General features: G+C 42.7%; 1 long non-coding RNA gene across 1 annotated transcript; it reads left to right on the forward strand.

Annotated features, from left to right (window-relative positions):
• Positions 1-104: 104 nt before the first annotated feature.
• On the forward strand, positions 105-19,587 carry LOC119727542. Its single transcript, XR_005270982.1, has 3 exons — positions 105-237; positions 14,760-14,894; positions 17,280-19,587. It is a non-coding gene; the product is annotated as an uncharacterized LOC119727542 (long non-coding RNA).
• The last annotated feature ends 971 nt before the right edge of the window (positions 19,588-20,558 follow it).

Here is a 20,558-nt window from a genome sequence, read left to right on the forward strand (position 1 = left end):
ATCGCTAGACAGAACGAGGGATTGGGAGCTAGTCTATTTATCGCACGTGTAATTCGTGGAGGAATGAAATATACTTCCCCTTGTTTTCTGCTTGTTATGAGCTCGAACCATCGAACACCCAAATTTCGCCAGCGCCATTTTATGGAATATTAGCGGCAGATTTGAGGCGAGATGTTTCAACGTGTTTTTCAGTAAAATGGATGCATTCTTCAAAGGAATGACTGAACAGCCATACAGGTATGTACATTGTGTTACGAAAACGTCATATTTCAACTTATTTTGTTTACAATCTACCCTATTTGTTCCATTTTTACTGGGTCTATGTACGACTACGAGTACGAATACAGGTCAACTCGTACGCGAGCCAACTCGTACGCGAGTCAACTCGTACACGGGATAACTCGTACGCGGATCAGCTCGTACGCTAGCCAACTCGTACGCGTGAGTATAGACTAGGCCACGAGAATGAAAGTTATAGATTTGCGTCCACCGCCCGCATGCCTGAAAAGCTACCGCACGAAAATTTTCTTTATTTCAAAAAATTTCATTATTACAAAAAATTTCATTATAAAAAAAAAAAAAACTTTCCAAATCGCGCACAGCGGAAAGACGATCTATTTATCACGTAAATGCAGCTATGAAAACAGTATCATCGCTTGCAAACGTCCATCCCAACCTAGACCCGTGAACGTGGCTATATACATAGCCACGCTTCAGTCTATAGTAAAAACACTCTATTGTGATCCGCGGTTACTAAGATGGAGTGACCGTTCTAGCCGAATTTCGGCTACATTTGACAGAATATTTGCATACAAAAATGAGTTGTACAGAATATTTTTTTCGGCAAATTATGAAAATGAAGGAAAAATGAAAAAGATTAGAGAAATATGGCACATTTGGTTTGAAAAACCTTCATTTATTGAAAGATCCCTGAAACAAACCCTTGCACAATGGACCAGCAATTATACTGGGTGATTTGGCAGACTTTCGAAGTGGATTTAGCAGAATTGTATATGGTATTACGGTCATCCTGCCATGTAAGACGGTTAGTCGGGTACCCACCATGCCCACTGGCGATACTCAAACCGTTTTGCGCATGCGGAACTCGGGGTACCAGAGTGTCATGCCTGTCTTATATTTCTGATCATTTTGAAACATTCGTTGTGACAAAGTTGTGCCGTATTTTACATCAAATTTCTTTGCAATGACAGATCCAACACTCGTGTATATTTACAGGAAGCCCAACAAGTAAGTGATTCACCCATGTGCAAACTTATACATGGTTATATGTAGCGGATCAAAAGATAGAATGCGTTCGCTTGTATTTACCCGAGGGAAGCGCGTGGCATTGTATACAACGCCACGTTCACGGGTCTAATCCCAACCAAGCTTTTTCCCACAGAACCACTGCACAGTTTGCCCCTAAACTCCGTACAATACCTCATGACATACTCACGTTATGTGCACCCAACAAACATCGGTGGATTCTGTCTGTTTTCGGCAAAAATGATGAAAAATATGCCCTTTCCGCACTGAGCCAACCTAACACTTGAAACGAGCACGCGCGCAGATGATCGCAGTCATCTTCGGTTCGATCGCTCGGAGCGCGCCGCGGGGGGTATGGTGTAGGAGCGGAACGATAGAATGCGCATGCGTACAAGTGCAAGTACGTATCCCCCGCGGCGCGCTCCGAGCGATCGAACCCGAAAATGACTGCGATCATTCTGCACGCGTGCTCGTTTCAAGTGTTAGGTTGGCTCAGTGCGGAAAGGGCATATTTTCATCTTTTTTGCCGAAAACAGACAGAATCCACCGATGTTAATGTTAGGTGCACATAACGTGAGTATGTCATGAGGTATTATACAGAGTTTAGGGGCAAACTGTGCAGCGGTTCTGTGGGAAAAAGCTTGGTTGGGATGGACGTTTTTGTACTTAATTAGTGTTTTGTGCTGACAACAATTTTGCGGGGTTCTGTGTCTATGAGGCTCACTGGAGAGCCTCATAGTTCTAGGAGTACCGCAGATACAGAAGAGGCATTAGTCACGAAATCAGTGATATGATACCACGATCTACATGAGGCTCTGAGCTGTTTCATTTGTTGACATTCCTGGATAATTCGTTTTTAGATTCACATTTTTTCTTTAAAAAAAACCTGTGTGTAAACACCTGTTCACATAGTACAATATACTATAGGCCTACTATGGTTGTGTAAATATACTACATTACATGGGTGCAGCATGGGTGTATCATCAATATGTGAAAACTCTGGCTATGCCGCTGCTTGTATTATGTAAAACACCATGGTAAATAAAAAATAATGAATAATCAATAATGAAAAAAAGCCTCATGTGTTTTCAAAAAAGTCCGGACACAAATCTATAACTTTCATTCTCGTGGCCCTAGCAGCCGTAGCACAAGGGATTTGGTACAACTATAGAATGCAGGGCCACTTTACTCTACATCCGCGCCTCCGTACGGCTGCGTGACCTACCTCCGAAAATCGATCGTGGAGTCGTGGAGCCGCAGTCGATATCTCCGAGAATTGCGCCCTCTATCGGTGCGCGTCTCTGCGACTCCGCGCCTCCGCCACTCCAGTGCCCCGCGACTCTGCGACTCCCCGACTCCGCGCCTCCGCCACTCCAGACAGTGCCCCGTCGCCCTCCTCCCTTCCTAATTTGCGAGCCCATTTAAAATGGATATGGATGCTTCGTTCTCAAAAAAATTCCGCCGAGAATTGCGCCCTCTATCGGCGCGCGTCTCTGCGACTCCGCGACTCCGCGCCTCCGCCACTCCAGTGCCCTGCGTCTCCGCGACTCTGCGACTCCCCGACTCCGCGCCTCCGCCACTCCGATCCGTACCGTGCCCCCAACACATTTACAAGCACGCCCTCCCTTCCGATCCTTCATGAGAAGCTTAGAAGACAAGTCCATTCGCTGTACTTAGCACTTTTTGCAGGTTTGCATATCTATTAGTACTCCTATCCATCCACGCCTCCAAGCAAAATAAAAAACCTTGCTCCGGCATGGCCCTGCATTCTATAGTTGCTCCAGGGATTTTACTGAAATCGTAGGTTCGGTCGTGTAGGAAATTAGGGTCGGTCTAGACCCGTGAACTCGGCTCGTAAACTATGCCACGCTGTAGTCCGAGTAACTTCAGAACTTGGACCCAACTTATCGCCTTTTTTAACATTTGGACTAGTCCGAGTAACTTGGACCCAACTTATCACCTTTTTTTAACATTTGGACATGGTCTGGCGATAGTGGGGTCCAAGCTAAATACCGCGACCTGGACTAGTCCGAGTAACTTGGACCCAACTTATCGCCTTTTTTAACATTTGGACATGGTCTGGCGATAGTGGGGTCCAAGCTAATACCGCGACCTGGACAACATCATCCTGTCAGTCCCAAAAACCAACATTTTCCAACATTTTTCGGAGAGCTCCCCTCGCGATCTTGAACACGTTAAATTTCCGATCGTGTTTAATGTTTGAACGACGCGATTTCTTCTTGATGCCCAGCGTACATTCGATGGTCCCCGTATCCCGAGTGCGATTCCGTTACCGAGCGCACGTGATGCATCGATTATGATAATGAGTCACGTTTGTAAACACATACATGTGCATTTCGAACTGTAAAAGGGAATCGGGAACCAGCTTGAACTGATACCCGCCATAAAAGCTGCGCTAGTTCCCGACTCCCTGTTATAGTGGGGTCCAAGCTAAATACTGCGACCTGGACTAGTCCGAGTAACTTGGACCCAACTTATCGCCTTTTTTAACATTTGGACATGGTCTGGCGATAGTGGGGTCCAAGCTAATACCGCGACCTGGACAACATCATCCTGTCAGTCCCAAAAACCAACATTTTCCAACAAAAAACATCAGATTTCACCTTCAAAACGGCCTCCAAATGACTAGATATGCCACCTGAGGTACGAGTAGACATCGATGATTAAGATGGTTGTACTTAAGTTTACTTACGATCCCGAAAAAAGTGAAATTTTCCGTTCATTTCGGAGAGCTCCCCTCGCGATCTTGAACACGTTAAATTTCCGATCGTGTTTAATGTTTGAACGACGCGATTTCTTCTTCATGCCCAGCGTACATTCGATGGTCCCCGTATCCCGAGTGCGATTCCGTTACCGAGCGCGTGCGATGCATCGATTATGATAATGAGTAACGTTTGTAAACACATACATGTGCATTTCGAACTGTAAAAGGGAATCGGGAACCAGCTTGAACTGATACCCGCCATAAAAGCTGCGCTAGTTCCCGACTCCCTGTTATCGTTTGAAATGCACATGTGTTTACAAACGTGATCCAGTCTACTCATTATCATAATCGATGCCTCGCGCGCGCTCGGTAACGGAATCGCACTCGGGATACGGGGACCATCGAATGTACACTGGGCATGTAGAAGAAATCGCGTCGTTCAAACATTAAACACGATTGGAAATTTAACGTGTTCAAGATCGCGAGGGAAGCTCTCCGAAATGAACGGAAAATTTCACTTTTTTTTCGGATCGTAAGTAAACTTCAGTACAACCATCTTAATTATCGATGTCTACTTGTACCTCAGGTGGCATATCTAGTAATTTGGAGGCCGTTTTGAAGGTGAAATCTGATGTTTTTTGTTGGTTTTTGGGACGGTGTTGTCCAGGTCGCGGTATTAGCTTGGACCTTACTATCGCCAGACCATGTCCAAATGTTAAAAAAAGGCGATAGATTGGGTCCAAGTTACTCGGACTAGCCACGCTGTTGTGTATTTTCGAACCTGGCGAAATTGTACCTCTGAGTCAGAGTCTGACTCCCTCCGTTACACACACTGGACGCTATTTTGCCAATGTAATAAGTACTCACATACATGTATGAAGCTGTCTTGAAATCTGTTTGTACGTCAAAACTTGCATTTGACGAAATTTGAGGAAAATTCTGGCCCCGGTTTATGAAGTCCTGCTAGCTGCCATTTTCTCCCAACTGACGCATACGCATTGCGTTTTATTGTACCGTCCTGTTTCGTATGATTCGATGGCTGTTTACTGTCACAGCTAAAAGAGACATCGTTTAAGACGAGTTTCAAGTCCTTTCCCCTCTCACCGCACCGCACGCGGGCGCACGTGCGCCCACGTGCGTGTGCGCACACGTACGTACATGAGATGAGCCGAGCAGCCTATCGGGTGCGGGGTTGGTTTTTTTCGGGGTTGCGACATGAAACAGCCGTCAATCTGTTCAAGCGACTCGTCCGGGTCATTTGTCAGGGTCACTTGTCGGGTTAAAATCTAATTTCCACACGTTCGTATGGGTCTTTATAGATTGCAAATTTAGTCGAAACTACACAGCCTGAACAATCGGACGGGCAAATTTAGATTTCTAGGTGAGTACTCAACATGCATACGGAATTATGTATGGCAGATCGATTTCGCTAGGTTCAAAAATACACATCAGCGTGGCGTTGTATACATGTACAACGCCACATTCACGGGTCTAGGGTCGGTCAGTTGTCCGGCACATTCTTTTTTCCTTAAGTTAACGGGATTATTTTGTGTTACTGAGTGGTCCCAATTTTTTCATCTTTAAATCAGCTTGTTTTGCTCATCATAACAAAAAAGTAAAAAAGTTATGATTTGTTTTCCCGGACCACTCGCACACTGTCCGGTGTGATCCTTGCTTACTCCTAGAACTATGAGGCTCCACAGTTTGCCCCTAAACTCCGTACCACACCTCATGACATACTCGCAAAATATGCGCAAAACAAACATCGCTGGATTTTGTCGGTTTTTTTGGCTAAAATGATGAAAAATATGCCCTTTCCGCACTGAGCCAACTTGAAACGTGCACGCATATGATCGAGCGATGATTTTCGGTTCGCTCGGAGCACGCCGGGGGGGGGGGGGGTGGGGGGGGGGAGGGGGGGGAGGGGGGAGGGGAACGGTACAAGCACTTGTACTTGTACGCATGCGCATACTATCATTTCGCCACGTAGTGAGAATTTATATCGTATAATGTCCGCTGCATTTGTAGACTTCCAACAATACACTGCTGAAGTGGCCCAGGGCTCGATTTACCCGGGTGCACGCATGCACCAGTGCATGTAGATTTTTGATTGTGCACGTAGTTTTTTTACTGAGCATGCACAACGTGCATGTAACTTTTTTAGCCGCCAAAATACTCATTTCATGCATATATTTACTGTTTACAAATGAGTGAGAATAAGAATAAAGTTTGTTGAATACTTGACCAGAAAGTGTACAAACGTGTTATTTCTTTTATATATCCATAAATTATTCCTCGCGGCAGATTCAGAGTACGCTGAATCTGCCTCATGGGTCTTTATTATTTACTATTTACTGTACTGTCTGTAGAAAGTTTGATAAATCAAAGAGAAAGAATGCCTTCAGAGAAGCAGACGGGTGTATGTCAATTATGGTGCATGTGGGATTTTCTTTGTGCATGTAGGTCTTTTGGTCTACATGCACCAGTGCATGCAACTTTTTTTTTGTAAATCGAGCCCTGAAGTGGCCCCGCGCTATGTGTAAATCAAATCGTTGTACGTCTGGACAAATTCTCCACACTAGCTGCGTGGTTGGATGCACTACACATCGGTCGCAAAATGGATCATGTTTTTTTTAAATTTATCATTGAAACTTTTGGACTTGAACATCGTTGCATTTATGGAATTTAAAATTGTTGAAAATACATATGGCTACAATCACAGTCATTCAGTCAGATCACTGTGATAAATTGTTAACTTTGGCGTGTGTTTTGGGGTAAACTTCAAGTTGGCGATCGTCTGCGTACGAGTTGGCTGGCGTACGAGTTGATTCGCGTACGAGCTGGCCCGCATACAAGTTGTCTTGCGTACGAGTTGGCTGGCGTACGAGTTGTCTCGCGTTCGAGTTGACCAATCCGCGTACGAGTTGTCTTGCATACGAGTTGGTTCGCGTACGAGTTGTCCTGTTTCGCTACGTACGTTACGTTCTAGTTTAGCCCAGGTGGACTCCCTTTCCTCCCTACGTGACGGAGGGAGTCCAGGGTATGAAGTGCTCAAAACCGGATGAAAAAATTTATTTTAAATATTTTTACCTTGTAGGAGAAGCCAATTTTTACGTCGTACATGTAGTATTCTATGTGTCCTTATCTATTGGGCTGCTGGGTTCAGGAATTCCATATGCGATGCTGACCGACCTTAATCAGGAAAATAAACTCTAAAGCAACGTTAAACTTGTACGTGTTCGTAGACTCTTTTCATCAGTTTCTCACCGCCGAGTCTATTCTAGTCGTACATGACGTACGTCCGTGCAGCGTGTAGTCTGGTTGCCTAGACCTGACAATTATTCTCGACGCTCATATCACGTCTGGCCTGGGAGCCAGACTATGCAACGCAATTTGCTTAGTAACCACCCTCATACGCACACCAGTGTTCTAGCCAGGGTGAAATTATAGCGTAGGGGTAATTTTGGTTCGGCGACTAATGCGAGCGCGGAGCGCGAAGCCCTTACGACGTGGGGTCCGGGGCCCGCCTAGCGGTAGCGTAGCGGCGCGATTTAAGCGTAGCGCTTATTTCCGAAAGCGTAGCGGGTGCTAGCGCTATTTGATGCCTGGCTAGAACACTGACGCACACGCACTTACTTCAAAGCGCGGTCGCTAATCCAATGACCAGCGTGTTTTCGCGCCAGTTACCAGAAACATGTTTCGGCTTTGGTCATTGGTTGAGCGTTTTCGTGACGTCGTTTGGCTGGAGTGACGTCACTGTTCCAACCAAAACTAAACAAATGAGGGCGCTAGCGTGCGTGCGTGCGCGCTTTCGGGCACACGTACATGACGTACGACTCGGGAATAAAACTGATGAAAAGAGACTACAAACACATACAAGTTTAACATTGCTTTAGAGTTTATTTTCCTGATTAATGTCGGTCAGCATCACATGTGGAATTCCTGAACCCCTGGATCAATAGAGAAGGACACATAGAAAATGTAGGCGTGAAATATGCTTCTGTAACGAGGTAAAACGTAACAAAAATCTGGTCCAAATTTTAGGAAGAATTCTCATCCTGGACGTCAGTCGTAATGCAATGAAGACTTCGTCCAACCTGGGCTACATTCTAGTTGTACAGTCAGTCATTTTCCTAGCCCCACTAGTGTGGCCGCGGTATGCTGCGCTGAACCTCTGGCCACACACCGAGGTACCGCGGTAATTGTCTGGAGCGCATATGCACTCGTGAAACGTCTGGTGATGACAAGAGATGACCTCAAGCTGTGACGTCGCGTTTATGCAAATTGCTTGTCGAGCAAGGGCGCGGAGTTGCAAATGCGACGGCTGTTTCCTGTACCATGCATTTATCATCTGGGGGCCACGTCCACTGATCTCTATTCAGGATCCACGGCACGTTTCTCGAGTGCATATGGGCTCCAGAAAGATTCAAGAATATCTAGGAAAATTGAACATCATTACACCTAAGCATCCCAGAAGTGATAGATGGGACATCATAGAATACAACCATATGTAAGAAACGGACCGTAATTTTTTAGCCCCACACTAGTGGGGCTAGCGTTTTCCTAGTTCCGGATTTTTCCTATACTGGTTCCGGATCGCTTCAAACGGCTCCTACCTCTTTTTGATTAGTCTCCAATAAAAAAAATTCTTCTAATGGAGTGCATGTTGAAAAGGACAATGTAAGCTTCTTGATACCCAAAGATCTTTTCGATAAAATCTTTATAAGGGGAATTTTGGCCAGATTTCCGACTCGCACTCCGATATGTTTGGGCGATTTAAAGAAAATCACGGGAGCTGCGAATCGATAATAAATTTTCTCCTCGGTATATCTTTCGTACCGTGTGGTTTCGAATATTTTTTTCATTCACTACAATCGTATAAACTCTTCCATCGAATGTTTGTTCGAAGTGGCTATCGTTATCATGGCAGCCGTTGTTTAGCACCCTCTACGATACTTTTTTGATACGCACGCAGGTATATTTGTTTCCCCACGTTTTAGCGAGCAGTGCAACAGCTCAGTTGATAAAGGGTAGGATTTTGCACCGCGAGGTTGCGGGTTTGCATCTCAGTTTTGCACTCGAATTTCTTTCCTTTTCTAACCTGAGGAGGACTTTTTTTAAAAGGGAAATAAAGTCCGAATTTCATAACGTTCAAATTCACTTTTTTTTCCTTTATATTTTCTTCTCATGTTCTTACAAAAGTTGCAGTACATGTACTACCGTAACGATAGAAAATGGGAAATGCGTTACGGCTGCCGTAACGATAGCCACTGCGATGTTTGTTCAATCAAAATAAGTTGTAGCGTCTCTAATATTTGAAAATTCGTCAACGAATGACCGTATGCTATACCTAGTTCCGGATCGCGCGCGCACTTACGACCCAACTACACGCGCGTTAATTGATTTTGTGTGACGTATTCTGCTGGGTCAAAGATTTTCTGTCCCTGCGTGAGTTCGAGCCGTTGTGCTGCAGACAAAAGTTTCAAAATCATTTACGTTTTTTCTCTTAAAATTTGCTGGAATTCTCTTGCATGAACTATTTTTGGAAAATGAAATAATACTTTATCAGAAAATATGTTTGATTCAGTTGGTTCTGGCTAAAAAAAGAATTTTCTCGTGTGATTTTTTTTCACATGAAGCAGTTTTGATCGATTCGGAACTGATTGAACCGATCCGGAACTAGGAAAAGTGACATCGGCACTTTTGACGTGGTAAAATCAAAATGAAAAGAGCTTAAATTTTGAAAATTATTTTGTGGTCTCTCCATCACTCAAGGTAAACTTTTTAATCAATGTCACTTGAATTCGTGGAGTAGTTGAGCCGAAATCAGCCTGAATGATGTTTGCTATCCGGAACTAGGAAAACGACTGTACTAAACGTCTGTCATGAATGTGGTGTGGCTACATGTAGCTAGCCCAGGTTGCTTGGGTGACGTCTTTATTGCATTACGACTGACGTCCAGGGTATAAATTGTACCACCATAGCGAAAACAATTATAACACATTTTTTTCATATTTTTACCTGACGGAGGAAGCTGAAATTTCGCTTACTATTACATATTCCTTGTGTCCACAATTGTACCTGCACTGGGTTTAGAAAAGGCAAATATGTCTGTGGGCTGCGTGTTTACCGAAAATAAACCGCAAGTTCTACGCATTCGTTGAAAACATTTTCAGTACGAACTCCCCTCGTGAAGACCTACCCGCGCCGTTTGCTGCCGCTTGCTGCGGTGGCGCCAGCGTGCTAGGTGTGCATGCACGTGCGCGTAATCTTCACGCGGGGGAGTTCATACTGAAAATGTTTTCAACGAAAGCTTGGGATTGCAGTTTATTTTCGGTAAACATGCCGCCCGCGGACATATTTGCCGTTCCTACACCCAGCGCGGGTACAATTCTGGACACAAGGAATATGTAAGTGAAATTTCAGCTTCCTCCGTCAGGTAAAAATATGCAAAAAATGTGTTATAATTTTTTTCGCTATGGCAGGGGAGATTTATACCCTGGACTCCGTTGCGTGTACACAACAGAGTCCAACCTGGGCTAGTGGCGTGGCGATTGTGTACAGACTAACAGAGGTGTAGGGCCCCAGTTTAGTGTCAATCAAATTAGAGTCAATGGTGTTTTTAATTACTCAAAAATGACATTTTCAACCTGAAGCAGACTTCTCTGAATGTAATGACACCTTTTCTGAACACTTTCTCGGGGTAGAAATTACAACTTTTCCTAGGCGGTTTACGGTTGGTGCCATGCGTTTCCAGTACATCGCACGGTGATCGCCATCTTTAGTTTCGTCATGTTCGTGTTGCGTTTTGTCGTTTTGTCGTCATCATCATTTTACCCCTAAATTTCCCTCAAAAATTCAAAACCCAGCCCGTAGTCTTACGACATACATGTATGTACCTAGCTTGAGTAACTCCAGCTGACATGCTCATATTCATTCACATGTAGTGCTGGAGACATAACTTACGGGTGAGAGTGTGGTCTTAAGAGACCCTTCTAGAATGGCCTCCCCAAAATTGTCCTTTTTCACCTCTCTTATCCCACCCCCAGATTCCATTTCCATACCTCATATGAATTCCCTGGGGGAAATTAACAACCGCGCGCCCGCACACACAGGACGCGAGCGCGAAGGGACAAGGAAATGTTAGAAATAGGCCACTTTTTAAAAAAGATCTGATCGTGACAGATCAACCACTTATGCTAACATTTTCATTCGTTCTCCCTCAGACACCTTGCAATCATACTGCGTGTTTTCTCCTAACTCAGCAGCCGCTGTGTCAAACATTCCGTTCGCGCGGTGATACACATTACCGACCCTTGCCTATCACTGTTCCAAAATACATTGCGATTGGTCAATGTTAACCACTGGCATTTGGGCAATAACTATTTCTTGTCTAATCAAAACCTCTTTTTAAAACGTACAACTGCCTATTGATCACACAAGTTTGTGGCCGTGTGTGGAGGGCACGCACGCACCCTGTGAGCATGCATGGGATGTATACATGTAGTTTCTGTGTGCATATATTTTATATGGGAAATTTAGTCATACAATTTTGTGCACGACAAATTCAGCAGTCATTCCAGGGTTCGACCTTAGCGGTGGTCCGCTGGCCAAAAGCCAGTTGAATTGCCGGCGGACCAGCTGAAACACCTTGCCAAGTGGTCCGGCTGGCCAGCCGAAAAAATCTGCGTCAAAAAAATGCTTGTTGTATTTATTTGGTTTCTTACTTACATTCGCTATTTTTTTCAAAAGAAACCTCCGTTATTTTTACAAATTCGCTTCGCGATATGACTACTTCGCAACTCGATGCCACGGTGACTATAATCATGTGCGTAAACCCAGCTCAATGCGGCGATGACTGGTTCCCGCCGCGCCAATTTAAAAGATATCATGATGAAAATGCGGTAACTAGTCTGTGCACGGCTATGTGATCGATAGCGCTAGCATGGCTATGCATTGTGCAGGCGCCAGGCACGTGCTCTGTCAACTGGTCGGTTTCGACATCGTAAAAATGCCAAGAAAACACCGATGGAAAAAGAATATTTTTGCAAGTTAATTTACAGAATTGATCTAGCTTGTCTGTGTATGTATTTTCTGTGTTCAAGAGTTCATTTTGAGATCGCACTACTCGTATTTGGAGTGATACATGCCGTGTGTTTCCCGAAATTTTTGACCGTAAAAACGGGTCTGTCAGCCCATGGTGGGTCGCTCGCCACACACGCACGCATCACACACCTCGGAGTTTTGGCCAGCTCCCCGCGTCTTGACTAGCGGTTTTTTCATTTTGTGTATAGCTTTCGTAGTACAATGAAAATAGATCAGGCTAAAACTTCGCCTACTGAGGCCTTATTGAATACCCCATTCAAGCTGCATAAAAAAAATTAGCCAAAAAAACCCCCTCAAAATCCGACCGACCGACCCTATTTTTAAACTGAGGCATGTAATCTGAGGCAGAACTATATATTTTTTTTGCGGCCTCAGATCATGGAGGAAGAAAATAGACCTCTATTGCTCAGGTGACATGATGACATGGGTGTTGCCTATAGTCTAGTTATGACTTATGTGAAACTGATTAACTGGTGGGTACACGCTGTATAAGACGGACCAGTCAAAAACCTGGCAGACCAGTCAAAATTCTAGCCAACTGGTCCGGCTGGCCAGTCAAAAAAAAAGTTAAGGGCAACCCCTGCATTCACGAAGCTAAAGATCGACTTGAAACAGACCCCCCCCCCCCCCCCCAAAAAAAAAATATGAAAAATATTGATGATTTCGCTGGCTTGTCCATTAAATATGACCCGTATCACTGCTGTCGTCCATGATGTATGGTTAATTTTGCACACGACACAATCATATGGTGGTCCTGAAGGGACATCACACTTCGAGATTTCTGCGATGTCGCTCATTTTTTATGCGATAAAATCGAGAGGTGAAAAAGGACAATTTTGGGGAGGCCATTCTGGAAGGGTCTCTTAAGACCACACTCTCACCCCTAAGTTATGTCTCCAGCACTACATGTGAATGAATATGAGCATGTCAGCTGGAGTTACTCAAGCTAACATGTACATCTAGCTACATGTACATGTTTTTTATAATATTAATGTCGCCAACTAGTTTGGTAGTCAATGTTGCCAACTAGTTTGGTAGTTTTTTGGGGTTTTTTTAAGTGCCTTTGCTGACACTTCCATACATGTAGGATGGAGGGGGCCTGTGTCATGCGTGTCTTTGCCTATACAGTAGAACGCCACTAAACGAACATGATGGGGTCCGTAAAACATGTTCATTATAATGGTTGTTCGCTATAGTGGTTGTGCATTATTATACAAATAACGAATGTTTGTGAGTGCGATGGTAAGAATAATTTCATGAGGTGACAGATTGAATGTTCTATTCCACGAGGCGAAGCCGAGTGGAATAGAACATTCAATCTGTCACCGAATGAAATTATTCTTTCCATCGCACGAACGTAAAACATTCGTTATTTGTTTTATACAACACAAGAATAAATTCTCGTCATTTGATTGGTAAATTATAAACTACAATTTATTTTGATTTAAAGATGTTGAACTACCCCTTCACGAAAATGTTTGAACCCAATGCTGTAGCGCTGGCTCTTTGGAACAATACGCGCTACGCTGAACGCGCACACCAGCATGTATTTTGCACGCAAATACCGCGTCATGGAACAAGCGCAAAGTGAAACGGTATAACGCATGGTCGCACCGTGCATTATACCGAATAATAATATGTCACGTGATCTACAATTCACCAATCAGATGACGGGGATTTATTCAGGTGTTGTATAAAATAGATTTAATAGTTTGGGAGTCAAAGTGGATGTTCGTTACAGCCAAATGTTCGCTATAGCACATTTGCCTATAGATATAAGATAACAAAATATTAGTTTGAACCGAGCAAGTACCAAATGTTTGGCTGGATGGGAAAACATGGGACTGCAGTCCTATGTTTTCCTGAACTGCAAGTGGACCCGCAATCGACTGTGGTCTGCGGGTCCACTTGCAGGTCCACTTGTTTGGCTGGATGGGAAAACATAGGACTGCAGTCCTATGGGTCTTATGGAACTGCAAGTCCTATGGAACTGCAAGTGGACCCGCAGGCCGCAGTCGACTGCAGCCTGCGGGTCCACTTGCAGTTCAAGACCCATACTCAATATATTTGAATTTGTTCATTTTTGGGGGGAGGGGGGTTCCCGAAAAATATGAATTTCCTTCCTTTAATTATTGTTTTAATTGAAGAAAGAATGTAGGTTTCTTTTCAGGGAACTTACAATGTAAGTCTAAAATTGCATTTCTGATTCCCGTCCCTATATGAAGTCACAGCAACAGTATAAGGGGGTACCAGACAAAGGTTCCTCAAGGTAAAAAGATTGTTGAAGTCCCAAAAACAATTGCTGCGCAGGTCAGTGTGAGTGCCGCTAGGCCTACAAGAATTTAAGAAAACCTGGTACTGGTTCACATCAAATATACACTGGCCGTTTTTCCCCTGAAATTGAAATTAAATTCTTTTATTTTTCCACTTGATTTTCGCAATTGAAGTTACTCACCAGTATAATAACAAGGAAAACTAAAAACAAACAAAGTCACGGGTGCACGAACCATGGGTTCAACAAATTCTGCAGTTATTTCAAGACAAACTCTCATGAGAATTACAGGATAAGTCAGATGGATGCATTTAAAAATTGGCTGTAAAAACTAATATACATGTAGGCTGACATGTTTTAAAATGTTGCATTGAAATTTCTTTATTACAGATCAATTATCCTCAAGACAATCACCATTCGCCAACCCACCTGCAGCTGTTAGATGTATCTACCCAGGCACCAAACCTTCTCAACTGTCCATCGACTGTCAGGTATCATGCCAGTCACAGGAACCAAAGACCCAGGGTAAGTGCTTGCTTTTTTGGTGAATGACGCCAGGTTTTGGGGTTTTTTTGTATGTGATATACCCATTTGGCAACTTTGTATAAACATGGTTTGAAAAAGAAAGATATTTTCAAGCAAAAATGTGTGGAAAAATCGGACTTTGATTCCAGCTTTTTATTAAGTAGACTCCATGAGATGTGCACAAATTGATTTCTTGTTTGATCCTATTTATTAAGGGTGCACGCCTGTAAAGAGGCCAAAATTCCGTCCGCCGATTTCATGAATACAGGGATGTGATTTGTCCGTTTTCCGGAAATCATTTTTTTGGGCCTCAAAAGTCCACCAACGTGAATCATGTGAATCCGTTGAGAAAATAGGGGGGTAGAATGTGCTAATTAATTATTCATAGTGAGTTTTGCTTGCCGAAATATCCGAAATTTACTCACGGACATTACTTTGTTGATCGATATATCGCACGCACATATTGAATACCCAATGTGAGAACGAAGTTGAAGACCATGCGTTGCCGTTAGCTCAATCATGTGATTTTTTGCTCGGGTCCGAGGTTGTGATTATATTGGTCTAGTTCCTGTGTCGGTACTCGAGATGCACGTGTTGCGCTGGTCAGGTGTACAGACTAATATTACTCAGCGTGCACAATGGCATACAGCACAGTACAATCATGTGGATTATGGTTTCAGACCAGTAAATCGGTCCGAAATTGCCTACGCCGGCCAAATCACGATTTGCATGCCCTCAAAATCTTGAGTATTTGAGCATGCTGTGGGCCATGAACTTGAGGGTTTGTAAAAAATACGGGTGGAAGCCGTTTGGATGAAGTTGGGACCCTTAAAGCGTTCTATTTTGCAATGGAGTGTAGACGTCGTTTTTCAACATGGCGATGGGCTTCAGGACTATTTTCAGGGGTGATCATCTTCGGATGGAAATTTCTCCTAAAAGTCATCAGTTGACCCCCCCAAAAATTGAAAAGAAAATGAAAGATGATGAAATAAGCTTTAATTTGATGTGTGTCTCAAACACCTTGGAGAGTTGTAAGTATTTTTCCTGAATTTCTGAAGTGGGAGCATTTACCATTGGGGTCTATGGAAGTTTATTTACTGGTCTGTAACCTTATGCACGTTGTTGTTTTACATGCGTCGGCTCGGAGTGTTTGTGTACGTATGCTGCGCTTCCAACGGAAATCCTTCCAACATGGCTGCGCCCGACAAGTCGATATTGTCGCAAGGAGATTTCAGTGCGAGAGCTTGATAAAGAAGTGAAAAATAAGTTCCGGTGGGAATGGTTTCGGGACTCCGTTATGAATGACGGCCATCTGCATGAATTTCAAGATTATTATTAAATAGCAACCGCTGGCAAGGTTTTTTGCAATGTTTGCAACGACATTATCAACTACGCGTACCGCGTCGAGTGGAAAGAAATCGCTCGTATCCCATGTGAAACACCCAAAGCGCATCAAAGCATGGCAAACACGGCGAGGTAACATGAAAATGCATGGTTCTCAACTTTGAGTACAGAAGAAACTTTATAAGAACAATTAAGAGTACATTTTAACTAAGGAAGGAAAATTCTTCTTAAATTAAAACAAATTCTGCTCCAAAATTTCAGAGGAAAGTGCCCAGTAATCGCCTCAGATTGTACCCCAGAGCATCTGAAATCAAAAAATGTTCGGGCCTTTAAGTGGACCCCGGACCCCACGCCGTAATGGCTTCGCACTTCGCGCTCGCCGGAGCATGCATTTCATGCATAAAATTTTCAGGTTTTTTGTCACAGACCAATCACATCCCTGTGAATAATAGTTATACCCTCAAAATATTCTATATTAGAGAGTTTTGAGAGCCATAAAATTGGGGAATTGAAGAGATACGGTAATGAACCTCTGGCCCGGACTTGGGGCTTCCAATTTTGAGCATTGTGGATGCTATTGGGCTCGAAAGTGGCGCTATTTTGCCATGTTGTGGAGGGATCGTTTTTCAAGATGGCTTCTTTTCCGCTTTGGGGAAAATAGGGGTTGTCTTCTTTGGGTGAGAATATCTCGAAAAGTCAATGGTCAACCCACCCAAAAATGAAAAGAAAATGAAAGATGACACATTGATCATCATTTTATCGATATTTTTAAAAGAATTTTGAAGCATGCGCATTTAGCGCTAGTGTCTATGGGATTTTTTTTTGCAGGGTTGCACCCTTAAGGCGTGTTCTTCCTGCCAAGGTTAAATTATTCCATTGAAATGATCCTGTTACATTTCTCCTTTTGACATTGTCAAGAGATAAATTGTCAGGGGTGCGAGCATACGTACGTACATGTAGCAGTTAAATTGTTTGCAGAAGTTATGGCATCCCAAAAGTTTAGTAAAGGTCTCTTAAAGATCTGTCTTTTTTTCCACACAGACTCTATAACCCAGCACCACCCTGGCAGCTTAGACCAGCATGATTTGAAAACAACAGGATGACTACCCACTCATTTACATCTAGACACTCTACTTCTGTCAAGGAAAGTTCTACTGCCTGAAACGCAGCCAACGTCGCTACAACATGCTGCCCACTGAACTGTAAGCTACTGCCATAGGATCTGATGGGCTATCCAGTTTTAGTCACAGGAAATCTTAGACCTGCGCCATTCACAGCCGCTGACTCCTGAAACCCAACAAGGAAGCAGTCTGAGATGCACTGGAGATCTCTCTTTTCCGGGTTGCCATTCAACGAAAACGATACCACTTCATAGGTGCTCCCTGTCTGCATTGACTGGATGGAATGTGTGAGCTACAGGTAGACCAGCACCAGCAGGAGTCTGCAGGACTTGCTTTAGAATGACTTCCTCCTCAACAAATCTCTCCTGCTGGACACAAAACTTGTCTTCAGAGACTGCTCTTATCTTCAACTGGACAAACACTGATTCTAAGTATACATGCAGCTCACATTGAGCCATATATGAACGTACCTCGCAAGTCACATTTCCAAAAATGTTTGGAAAACTGTTGAAAATATGATGGGAGATACATAAACAATTCATGAGATCTGATCATGAGATCTTCAAAAATTGATTCAAAATGACTGTTGGAATCTGTCAGGAACTTTTGAAACAGCACTCCAAGCTTTGAAAACGGAACTCTTTTGAAAAAGGAACTCTCTTGAAGTGAACGACCATTTTATGTGAAAGAAGTAGAGGTCTCTCTCTCCATGAGGTCACTGGAGGTCATTACAGTTAACCTCTGTGACCTGAGTTGCCTAGGGTAACCACAGTTTGACAGAAGTCAAAACTCTTGAAAGGAAATTGAAAAAAATCTTCAATCACAGTATTCCATAATGAATCCACTGTCACCTATTGACACAGTTTGGGACAAGATCCCCTGAATTTTTCTTCTGCAAGAAATTTATATTGTGATCCAAAATCCTTCTAAACAAAGTGTTTGTTCTTTGTGGATCCACCGTTGATGTCACTTATTGCTGAGATCAAATTGAACCGCAAAATGGACGAGAGGCCTCTACATGTTACACGTAACCAGCTTCTCATTGCAAAACTTTCGGGCCATAAAAATGTTTTGGGTTTTTGGTGTTTTTTTTGTGAATTGATTTCCTTGATTTCATTCAGTGGCGCCACTTATACTTGCCTGAAACTACAGCTTATCACCAAAGCAGTCAATAAGCAGAGCCACTTTACTTACAGCGCGGCATTCCTTTTTCCTCACCTCGATTTTCCAAGAGCATTTGCAAAAGAACTAAAATGTACGTAATCTTTAAGACAGATTTACGCAACATTTACTCAAACTGAGGAAAACATTCCCTCTCAAAAATTTGGATAATGCAGCTTTATGCTTATAACAGAGAGAGCTGGTTACGTTAAATTGATATTTTTATCTGAAATATTTGTTTATGGCATTGCCTGATTGGTAGTAGCTAGGTGCAAGGTTGGTTTTGCTGGAACAAAACTTGACGCACAAATGCAAACACATCTCTTTGAACCAAATTTTTCTATAATTAACACATTGAGCCCAAAATCTCTCTTTTGGACTAACATTTGGTTCGCATTAAAATCAAAAGCTGTTTGAGATTTAAAAAGTCTGGATTTCCTGACAACAAAAGCGGGAATTCTCTGTTAACTTTAAAATGCCCAACGTTGCAAACGAGTACAAAAATCAGCTTTCCGTTAAATCTCCAAATCTGTTTCAACCTCTGCAATGGGTTTTCGATAGCTTTGATGCATTTCCCAGTTGATCATAATTTAGCAGCTACTGTCAGCAGCAATACCAATCTTGTACCCAGCTTTTGTTTTATTAAGTATGGTCAGCACTGGTCAAATGTGTAAAGGCAGCGTTTGGCTTTGAATGAAACATATTGGCTTTAATATCACATTTTCCAAATTCATCAAAATTGAGAAAACCCCAAGTTTTCCATTTCAAACTAAAAACAAAACTTGTAAAAATCACAAAATCGCTGTTATTTGACAGTGTATTACAGGCAGGTGTTTTTGTGTACACACCTATGTTGAATACTTTGAAAAAGCAGTCTTTGTTGGTTCATTTGACAGGCAATTTGAATAACACATTAATGTAAATGATCAAAACATTATCCTAACTTTAAAAAAGAACAGAAAAAAATTATGCTTCCAGTGCTGGCTATACAATGTAAATTCTTTTATGATAATTTGTTGAGTAACCCATATATACTTGACATTTGACCAACAGGCAATGTTCTGATACACTTGAGCCCAACGCATGCAAGTCCCCCCGGGGCGTGCACGTGTGGTGTTCCCCGCCCGCAGATGCCGGCTCGTCTGGTGGGTCGTCCCTGTCTGCATTGACGATTGGTCTTTCGTTCAAGGTGTGTGCTAGCTTCCTGATCTTGTGGTCCGGGTGATCGTGGATGACTTGGTCGACTTCAACATGGTAAGGATCCTTTTGAACTTTGACAATTAGTTTGCCTTTCTGCAAAGGAGATGTCGTTTTGGCCGTTTCTTACTGGGTGTTGCTGTGGAAATTATGTACCATCTATCACTCTGGAGATTGCAAATCTAGAGATCAATCGAGCATCTACTCTTGATGTCCTGCTTGCATTTCATTAGTTCCATGGCATCATGTTGATCCAAATGATCTGCTAACAAATGGATACTGTTGTTGGTACCTCTGATGTTCTTCAATGTGATAGGATTTTTGGACAGGTATTTTAGCTGCTATTTATGTGAATAACTTCCATGGTATAACTCTGAAATCTCATTGTCTTTTATTGTGTTCTCTCATTGAGTGTGTTCAAATCTTAGACATGCACAGATAAACATGGGGAAATAATCTCTAAAGGAAATCAGTACAACTTTACTGAATCGTATCGCGCTGTACATGATAAGTGAACTAAAAGTAAAACTGATGTATAAAAATGCACAAGTCAAAAATTTCCTCTTAATTCAGCATCTAATGCATCACTAAAATCCATAATTTAAAAAGTTTGTCATTTTTTTGGCAACAAGTATTCTAAATTTGATGAAAAAAGGAAGTTTTTGCCATATCAAGTATAATACTTTTCTAAATAAAATCATTCAAATTTCTAGTTCTGGTTTGAACCAAAAACGAAATGAAATAAAAAAATTAAAGTCCTGAATTCAAAGCAACTTAAACTCATTTTTAAAAATCACTTTGCACTTCAGAAAACAAATGAGAAAAATTTTGTCGCATAAAT

Source organism: Patiria miniata, unplaced genomic scaffold, assembly GCF_015706575.1.
Source record: "Patiria miniata isolate m_02_andy unplaced genomic scaffold, ASM1570657v1 HiC_scaffold_20, whole genome shotgun sequence".
NCBI lineage: Eukaryota > Metazoa > Echinodermata > Asteroidea > Valvatida > Asterinidae > Patiria > Patiria miniata.